The sequence below is a fragment of the Ictalurus punctatus genome, chromosome 6 (assembly GCF_001660625.3).
Source record: "Ictalurus punctatus breed USDA103 chromosome 6, Coco_2.0, whole genome shotgun sequence".
NCBI lineage: Eukaryota > Metazoa > Chordata > Actinopteri > Siluriformes > Ictaluridae > Ictalurus > Ictalurus punctatus.
Window position 1 is genome coordinate 27,260,932 of NC_030421.2, and position 10,370 is coordinate 27,271,301.

Here is a 10,370-nt window from a genome sequence, read left to right on the forward strand (position 1 = left end):
TGCCCTCTGACACAGACAGTTTAAAAACTCCTCCTTTTCAATTCTGACCGGTGAATTTACTCTGCGCAAAAACAGCATGGTGTTTAAGTGACCCTCAAGTATATATAAGTTTACTAGAAGACACTTAATTTAAGACACAGATTAATACTTGTGTATATTCATTTCAGTGCTTTTTAGTAAGAATTGTGACTCAAATTATCAAGAAGCAAGTAATGCAGGGAAATTACTCCACATGTAATAACAGTCAGCTGGCATGAGGAAGCTACAGCACATTTCACACACACACACACTCACACACACACACACACACACACACACACACACACACACACACACAGAGTTTGCTGACTCAAACAAATCCACTACCTGACAGTCATGACTGTTTCTCCAAATCACTGGGTGAGAGGACATAAGCACTTTTCATTGCTTGCTCAACACAGACTAGTCACAGTGCAAACAGCTGCTAGGCAGGGCACTTCATAAACAAACTGTAGCTTTAAGCCCTGTTCACACCAGGGCGATTTTCGCAGCATGAAAAACTGTCCGTTTAACGCACCAGTGGCTGTCAATGGAAGTGTTCATCAAAGCGTAAAAATTTTTTTAACACCAACGGGTTAGTTTTTTTTTTTTTGACATGCCACGTCAAAAAACCGTCCGACCAATGAGATTTGTGCTTTTGTTCACGTGCCCGGAGCTGCTGAAGTTACATAAAAGTACGACTTGATGGTGCTCAAGTACAAAACTGTCTTACCGATGAAGAAGAAGCTGAAAAAGAAGACAATGATGCAAGCACCCGCCATTTTAGTGCATAAGTGACACCCGAAATAAAATGCTCACTGCTAATAAATCCTTCTGCCTACACACATAAACATGGTGTCCTTTGAAAGCACCAGATTCAAAATTACACACTAAATACTATATAAGTGTATTTATTATGTTGTGGCTATTTTTTTGACAACACTGAAATGCAAGCATATATTCTAAATGATCCATTTAATTCTTTCAGTGTTGTTTTCTACACTAAATACCATTGTTTGTCTCTTCCCTGCAAATGATAATTCGCTGATTGATGGTCCATTGTATTTATTTTGTACCTGGCATGTATATGCATATAAGTATTCTTGACCTCTTATTTAAATAGCTAAGTGCCCCATTACTGCATCGTTGTATTATCATATTTACCACAAAAAAAGACTATTCATATTCAACACGTCATCAATCTGCAAGAACATTAACATTTTGGGGTACAACAATAGTTGCCTTATACCCACCCCCTCCCAAAATAAATCTAGGTCTTCCCATAAGTATGTGAATGCTGTTGCTTTGACTTTGATATAATTCAAATCATTACTTATTTAAAAAAGAGTATATTGTTTAAAAGGAGAACTTTAAGGATTTAGCTTTAAAGAAGTATTTATTGCAGTGACCAAATCTCTTACATTTAGCAAAAGTGCGTACGTGCTTTAGCGAGTTCAGAAAAAGTGTGTGAACGGTTTCAAAGACTGGTTCTCTTCTTCTTCTCAGTGATGAGCGGGTGTCAGAAACGGAAAGTTGTGCGGCGCCACCTTGTGTACCGGGGTGTTTCTGCTTTTCAATAAGCGCCATCTACTGACAGGGAGTGAATTTACACTTTCATTCAGCGCCTCGCCCGCGTCTAACACCTGGGGTTAACACACAAAAACACGTAAAAAAAAAAACTTCCCGGTGTGAACAGACCCTCGCTGTGAAATTAGCCACAGTGACTAACAGAACACCTGGTTTACCTAAACAGAAAGTAGAGCACAGTCATGACTTCATTTCAACACAGTGTAAATGCCATGCTAAAACCATTCTCCATGAAGCAAACAACCACAGCATATAAATCATCCTCTGTGCCCCCGGGGCATCACTGACAGTCAACTTTGTGAAGAACAAGGAGCAATAATACCATTTCAATCCTAGTGCCAACTTAAGTTGCTCTAATATCATTAGTGGTGTACTGAAATGAACATTCCTGGTCCCATTGGTACAAAAAAAAAACACAGATATTGAGAAACAAAAAAGATACAAACATTTTTTCATAAAATAGTATGCATATAATTTTATGCCAATGATTTATTTATTAATTTTAAGTTTGAATGAAACCTAATTGAAAAAAAGAGACATCTCTAATAATTGTTTTAAATGTCAGTAGTTAGTGATTGGCACAGCTGAACAGAATTAAATAACTGCGCATATATATATATATATATATATATATATATATATATATATATATATATATATATATATATATATATATGGCTTTTATTAATTTTAATTAAAAGAAAAGGAAAAATTAAATCTGCAATTAAAACATATAGTAACTTGTATTAAAAGTAGAGTATATTTTTACATAAAAGGACAAAAACAGGGCTCCATGCAGGCTGTAGGAAAGCCAAAGATATCAGAGACTATGGCTATAATCTAACAGAAGCTGTGCTTTGTAAATTAGATAAATTTATACATTTTAAATCTTACATTTCTGTACATTTTGTGACACTTTATGAAAATGTTCATTGTTAAAAGTGCTATATAAATAAAATTGAATTGAACTGAATTGAACCGAAATACTAACCTAGCTAAACTCACATATGAAGTCAAAACAAATGAAGCTCAGAAAAAGTCAAGGATGAGAAAATTATTTGGTCTAAACATGAAGATATAGTTAAAGCTATCGTCTACAGCAGTGTTTTGCTTTGCCAATGTGTAAACGCAGATTCTACGGTAAAGTGTTTAAAACAGAATTACTAGCCAAGCTGAAGAGCCTGCTGTTTATAGCCACAGATTCATAGCTTCACTTCATTATTTCTTTATATAGGCTAATGCCAAGACATGTTGTGGTCTACTGAGTTGACCTATCTGATAGCCGTTTTGTTTTAAATTACTGTTACCGTCACCAGTACTTTAGTTATGTTCAAATTTTAGACTAGCATCCCACTGTGATCGCAAACAAACAATAACCAAGAGAGCTACTACAACAGAAATACACCTATCAGATGATAGTATATTACATGTACTGTATATCATATTTTATTTTGTGTTTACACGGCCACTAACAAGAAAGAGCACCCATTTTGATCAACAATAGATCAATAATAATTGTAAACACAGCAACATTGGTCTTCATTAGTGAATAACGAACAGAATTTTTCCCGCTGTAAAATGTATGTAGATTACAGATCGGCTATGGAAAATGTGATATGATATACACAGAGTCCTCTGCCTGGAGCAGAGTCCCAGAGTTAATGGCTTGCCTACAAGGTCACGGTTGCCAGATTGAATGCACCATTTCTTATCCAAATAACCCAACTGAATCCACCGTAACCAGCCCTGAAATGTAACGACGTACACCCATTTGGACGAAGCCTTTTTGGTACAAGGTGATTAAAAATAGCCACAAGATGCTAATTCAAACATTCAAATGCTTTAGTGATCAGTGATATCAAAGATAACATGTGAAAGTGTTACATTATATTACAGTGTACTAAATAATTGTGTTGTATAATATAAAGTTTATTTGAACATGCTTTTTGGTCAAAGGTTTCTGCATGAATACTCTTTTCATATAAAGCCAAATTTATATGAAAATTTCAGTGCATCCCTAACCCATTATTGAGGTCACTAATCTACAAAGATGGCACAAGCATATGCCCATGCTGAGAGAAGTGTGTTAATCATGACCACAGCTTGCAGATGGCAGCTAACAGCTGGACCACGTGTCTTACTTAGATCTCGGGCAAATGTACATGAAATACACTGATGATGTAAAGCCACATGACATATGTTATATATAAACAACATATAATACTGCACAATACTGCACAATAGTGCACACAGTCTAAACAGTTCATTCAAAGCTTACAAAGACCACCTGTACAAGAACCATTGCTATGAATTTTTTTTTTTTACTGTCTCTTCCCCATCGCTCTGTTTCCCCCTCATATATTATATCATATTTGTGGGAGGTGATCACAGCCTCCAGTTTCACTCGTAGGAATGCCAGCTGGGACTCATGCTCTGTGAAAGATCAAAGATGGCTACCGTGGCTGGCAGAAAAACTCAGTCACAAACCCATACACACTCCACTACAACAAACAAAGCATTTCACATGGTGTGTGTCTCCTGTAGGACTTGTTTTATAAGGAAGAATGTCTGGAGAAGCATCCTCTTTCCTCTAGATCAGACCCGAGACTCTAAACAGCTGAATCCACCCTTCTTTCACAATAGCGTGATGTAATCTCAGCAAACAAGGCCAGTCTTGGAGTGGGGACTCTAGTGGAGACCAGTTTACTGCTGCATATGGATAGCTTAACCATCAGAAATTTCACTTGAAAGGAATACACCAGGAATTTTACCTAACATCTATTTATTGCATGCCTGTCATATGTGCAACTGATACAGACTCTAATTTCTGTATGTTTCCCTGTACTAAGGAAATAACTGAAAACCCAATGGTTAATGGAAGTCTAAGGGCAGTTATTTGGGCAGTCAGTAAATGTTGATATAAAATTCTAGAAAGCATTCATGAATTTTTAGATGGAAGGATTGTTTTCATGTTATCATGGTAAAAATATAAACATATAAGTATTTCATTTTCCACCTGATGACTCATGGATATCACAAAACCTCTGAAAATGCAGAATGAATTAAACAGAATGAATTGAACAGAATTATTTTTTACTATACTTTACTATACTGTAAGTCCAATAAACTACATCAGGGCAGATTTGGTAAGACATTCAGTCATTCTGTTTCATCCTAAGACCAAAATTAATATAATATAATATGTCTACTGACTTAACTCAATAAGAGCCTATTGACTTTTTTGTAGTAATTGGGCTATCTGTCCGATTCTACATGTATGGAAACATATTTGAATTATTCTTTTCGGTAACCAGACCTACATTATTAATGCAGTGGATAGAGATGGAGTTGAAAAACACTAGACTGTCCCTTTAAGACAAAGTTACTGGATGGTCTGTCATCCAATGCAAATCAGTATGTGGAGAGACCTGTTAGGGCTTTAGGCAGTTGAGCTCCCTTCTACTCTGTGAAGTATTTACAGGATTTAAACTTAAAATATCTTAACCACTCCCTCAGCACAAACATCCTACTGCCCCTCCTCCCAAGTCAAAGGTCAGATATGGAAAATGAAAAAATGTACCCATGCCTTTACTCTTCTACAGCTGTATACTGTAATGATTTATAATCACACTATCTGGTGTCACCCAGGAGAGGATGAGTTCCTCTCAAAGTTTCTTTCTCATATCATCTCAGGGAGTTTTTCCTTACCACTTTCACCTCTGGCTTGCAGGTTAGGGAACTAAATGTACAGCTGGATTTCTGTAAAATCGCTCAGTGACAATGTCTGTTGTTAAAAACAATATACAAATAAAGTTGAATTGAATCGAATTGATCTTCCACTACAACTCTACATTACCATTTCCTTTGCTGAAGGTTCTTATATGACAGAAATTAGAAATGACTGAATTCCAAACACTGTTGCAAGAAAATATGTCTTGAATCCAGTGGTGCCATTTTATTTTCACATTACGATTTCACTGTCAAATCAAGTAGAACAAATCTGATTGGTAAGGGGCATGGCGGACAATCTAATTTTGGACTTTTGAACAAAATTAGTCATTCTTCCTTAGTTACCAATGTGTTTTTTGCGTTGTTATTGGTTTTTTTTTAATGAGAAGGCAGATTTTTAGTTTAGTGGTAAATCATGCAGCTAATAGCAGCATCAGCACATAGAAACAGAGTGAAAGAGCAACAGATTGTCAAGAATTAGAGGTGTAAACTAATGAAATGAAAGAGGACAGTCTCTGTGTCCTGGCAATACAGTGTTCATTTAACCACTTTTGGAAATAGATTCCTCAACTCAAACATACAAGGAATAAAATACAGGGCATCAGAAGATGAAATAAACTACCTATTAATACCACTGATAACACAAAAGAGAAGTACAACTCAATTCAATTCAATTTTATTTGTATAGCACTTTTAACAATGGACATTGTCTCAAAGCAGCTTTACAGAAACATATATACACAGGATACAGATTTTAAGTGTGTGAATTTATCCCTATTGAGCGAGCCGGTGGCGACGGTGGCGAGGAAAAACTCTCTAAGATGATACGAGGAAGAAACCTTGAGAGGAACCAGACTCAGAAGGGAACCCGTCCTCATCTGGGTAACACCAGATAGTGTGAAAGTAAAAGAAAGTTCATTATGGTTTTCACATGAAGTCTAAAAGTATATCAGAGGCTGACAACCATACAAATAACAAACGGCCTGGCTTTGGCCTGTTTCACAATAACAACATTTATTCATCATGTTTGTTTTGGGAGTGATGTTAGATGCCACTGAACTATGCAATCCGCTGAGTTGGCAAGTAATTGGTATTTCTGAGCCCCCCTTCCTGCCATTTGTACTCTATCCATAGTGTCATGCTTTTTCCCCCAGACTGACCTGTATTCTTCTGGGCAAGAATTCTCAACATACAGACTAATCTTCCCACCCATTTCACATTGAAAGCATCTGTTCACTGCCAATTCTGTACAGACCTGGCTCTACACACCTCCATAAGCAGCAAACAAAGACAACAAAGTTTCTCCATTCATTCCAGACCGTGTCTATGTGCTTGGAGCCAAACATGGGTATAATTACACACTCAGAACCAACCTTTAACAAAAAACTTAGTCTTGAACTGCTCAAGACAAGAAATAAGAGAGTTCAATAAAAGCAACAGTGTGTATCATCTTTCAAGCCTTAGACAGCTGCATGACCTCTCTGCAGGTAACCTTAAACAGCCTCGGGGATGATCATAAGCCTGCTATTCTCTGCTGTTTTACACCCTGACTAAGATTCATAAGTTAACTGATATGTATAATAACTTAATAGTAAGATGAAATTACATTTACACCATATCCTGACATTGAAACATTGAAAACGTCTCTTCAGTATGTGAGTAAAGGTGTTTTTTTCTTTTGCTCAGGTGTCCCATTAATCCACCACTATGGGTGAATGCACATGAACAAAATGATTGATAGATAGATAGATAGAGTCATTGGTATATAAAGTTGAATGTAAAAGTTTGTACACCCTCATTGCAAACCAAATAAAAATAAAAGTAACAAAAATGATTCAATAATCTATGATTAGATATTAACAGTAATTTTTTTAAAATGATGTCAAATCAAAAGTTTGCATCTCCCTTTCTGAATGTGATATAAATACTCCCTTCGCCTTAATACACACTTCCAGTCTTCTGTATCCACTGAAAATTCACAGTCGTCTATGTTCCACTTCTGATCCATTAGTGACGTGTTGTATAGTGCAATCCGAAATTATTGCAAATATTAGGGGAAATGTAACCCAGAGTATTTTGGATAAGGATCAGACCTAAACTCGCTGAGAAGTGGGACTGTAATGCAGGCAGTAGACAACTGCAATGCAAACCTGAGGCCACTTGACACACTGCTAGTGGAAATGGAGCCTGGGCCTCCTGGTGTTTACTGCAAAGCAAGCAACTGCTGTCAGAGCCCTGATGGCTGCACACAACATGGGCTTAACACAATTGTGCAGGTCACACCCCTAGCACTACAGGTCCAGTTTTTTTTATTTATTTATATATATATATGTGTGTGATTCAACTCCACGATCGCATTGATGTTAAAGCTAAAATTGAGCTGCTGCATGGTTACAATGCAATGCGATGGTGGAGGCAGTAGAAACACACCCAGCACAGATGTGGGCTTTTAGTTAGTGAGGCTGGTGCACACGCACACACACACACACGCACACACACACACACACACTGTCTGAAATTGCAGGTTTTCTGCGTTTTAATCATATGTGTACGATCACAGGCCTGAATACGCTCAGTTTTCTCTGCTACCAAATGCGTTCATCCAGTAGATGTACACATAATGTCTGATCCAGCGCCTGTCACTACACACACACACACACACACACACACACACACACCACAATGCTGTCAGCGCTTTGACAGACAAAATACACCCGGTTTCATCTGAACAACACCGATTTCACACCTTTCTCCTGTTTTTTTTTTCTCCTTTAAATAGGAGAAATGAGAGTCTGTTCATTAGCGCCTTCTGTTAGCCACTAAGCTAATGCACTTTGTAAATATAATAAATCCTCAGATTACACGCGTTTCCTCCGCGGTGACCTTTCCTACCGTGAAAATGCATCATTTTTTCTAGCAACAACAAAAAGGCATAAAGAGCGACTGACCGTTATGAATCCAGGATGACGGTTGAAGGCTCGTGAATGGGAAATGAGCAGATCCACAATGGATTTGGAGGAAAAAGCCGACGTGTTGCTCGGACTCAGCAGGACTGAATCAGTCTGCCGTTAAACGCCGTTAGTGTCTTCACAACCGATAGACTCGAGAGGCTGCTTGAGCTCGGACTTGCATTTAGGCTCCCGTTTCCGTTCCCTAGCTTCCGATGGGAGCTGCTGTTACGGCTGCTGCTGCTGCCGCTGGACCTATGCGCGTGCACGAGCCTCCGCTTCCTGTCCAGCCCTGAGATCCGGGCCAGCGGCTCCGCGAGAGCGCGCCTGCCCTGCCCGTCTTACGTCACCACATTCACGCAATCCCCATCAGAGGGTGTGCCGCTCCACCGAGTGAATCCTCCTCGTCCCACTATTATTACCATCCTGACCCCAGTGTGTTTACTCACGAATTACTCTTCTCTAATTGTACTCTCACGGAAGTGTTTTATTTGCGCATTGCACTTTTCTTTGGAACAGGGGTTCCCAAACCTTTTTGGGCAAACTACCCCAAATGGACATTATGAAATTCCCCCAAATGGACACTATGAATGTTCCCTAAACTGACATTATGAAGTTCCCCAAATGGAGATTATACATTTCTTCCAAATGGAAATAATGAATGTCCCCCAAATGGACATTATAAATTTCCCCCAAATTGACATTATGAATGTCCCCCAAATAGACATTATTGATTTCCTCAAATTGCAGATTATATAATTCCCCCCAAATGGAGATTATACATTTCTTCCAAATGGAAATAATGAATGTCCCCCAAGTGCACATTATTAATTTCCCCCAAATGGAAATAATGAATGTCCCCCAAATGCACATTATGAATTTCCCCCAAATGGAAATAATGAATGTCCCCCAAATGCACATTATGAATTTCCCCCAAAAGGGACATTATGAATGTCCCCCAAATAGACATTATTGATTTCCTGAAATCGCAGATTATGTAATTCCCCCAAATGGAGATTATACATTTCTTCCAAATGTACATTATGAATGGCCCCCAAAGGGACATCACAAAGTTCCTCCAGATGGACCTTATATATTTCTTCCCAGTGGAAATGATGAATGTCCCCCAAATGCACATTGTGAATTTCGCCCAAATAGACATTATTAATTTCCCCCAAATAGACATTATGAAATCCCCCAAATGGACATTATAAATATTCCCCAAATGGAAATTATGAAATTCCCCCAAATGGACATTATGAATGTCCCCCAAATACACATTATTAATTCCCCCCAAATGGACATTATGCATGTTCACCAAATGCACATTATTAATTTCCCCTAAATGGACATTATGGTCATTTTGGAATTCCCCCAAATGGACATAATTCATTTCTGAAATTTTCACACTACATTTTTAAAACCTCAAATTTATCATTTAAGACTTGTAAATCAATATTCACTAAATGTTTCAGCATATGTTTGTTTTCTTTTCTTCTGTTGTTCTACTGAGTCAGTCACTCGAAAGAGGAACTAGTGGAGGTGGGTGGATGGAGAAATTTCACTCACTCACTTTCAGTAATTGCTTCATTATGATCACAGTGGGGCCTATCTCAGAAACACTGGGCATGAAGCTGAAGCACACGCTGGATGGGACCACACAGATCATGGAGGTGGAAAGCTGCAACACTACCTGCTGCACTATCATGTTACCACAAAGATTTATTTATTTATTTATTTATTTTACATTTTATTGCTGAAGTCTACATTACATTTGTGTCGCATGATAGGATACTGCAAAAACCTAAAATGGCACAAACACTCTTCATTGAATTGCGGCTTGATTGAATGTGACTTCCAGGAACTCACATTTTAAAATAGTAGCACACAAAAGCATCTTCACAGCTAGAGTAAAATTTCATAATATAAATTTGTAAAGTAAATGAATAAAGCAAAAGAAGAGACTGTGAGCTTCTCTCATGACCCCATTTTTAAATTAATTGTCCTCACATGGGGTCATGGGAAACTAGTTGGGAAACTCCTGCTTTACAGCTTCTCTTTTTTGATACTGATTATCATTAATTATTT

At 37.8% G+C, this 10,370-nt stretch overlaps 1 protein-coding gene across 3 annotated transcripts in view; it reads right to left on the reverse strand.

Moving 5' to 3' along the window:
* The window catches only part of raph1a (Ras association (RalGDS/AF-6) and pleckstrin homology domains 1a), a 76,672-nt gene extending 68,027 nt beyond the window's left edge, over positions 1 to 8,645 (reverse strand). For all 3 annotated transcript variants that reach the window (XM_017469896.3, XM_017469898.3, XM_017469895.3), the window contains exon 1: positions 8,283 to 8,645. The gene's annotated coding sequence lies outside the window, so the exon portion shown is untranslated. The remainder of the gene's footprint in view (positions 1 to 8,282) is intronic.
* Between the last annotated feature and the right edge of the window lie 1,725 nt (positions 8,646 to 10,370).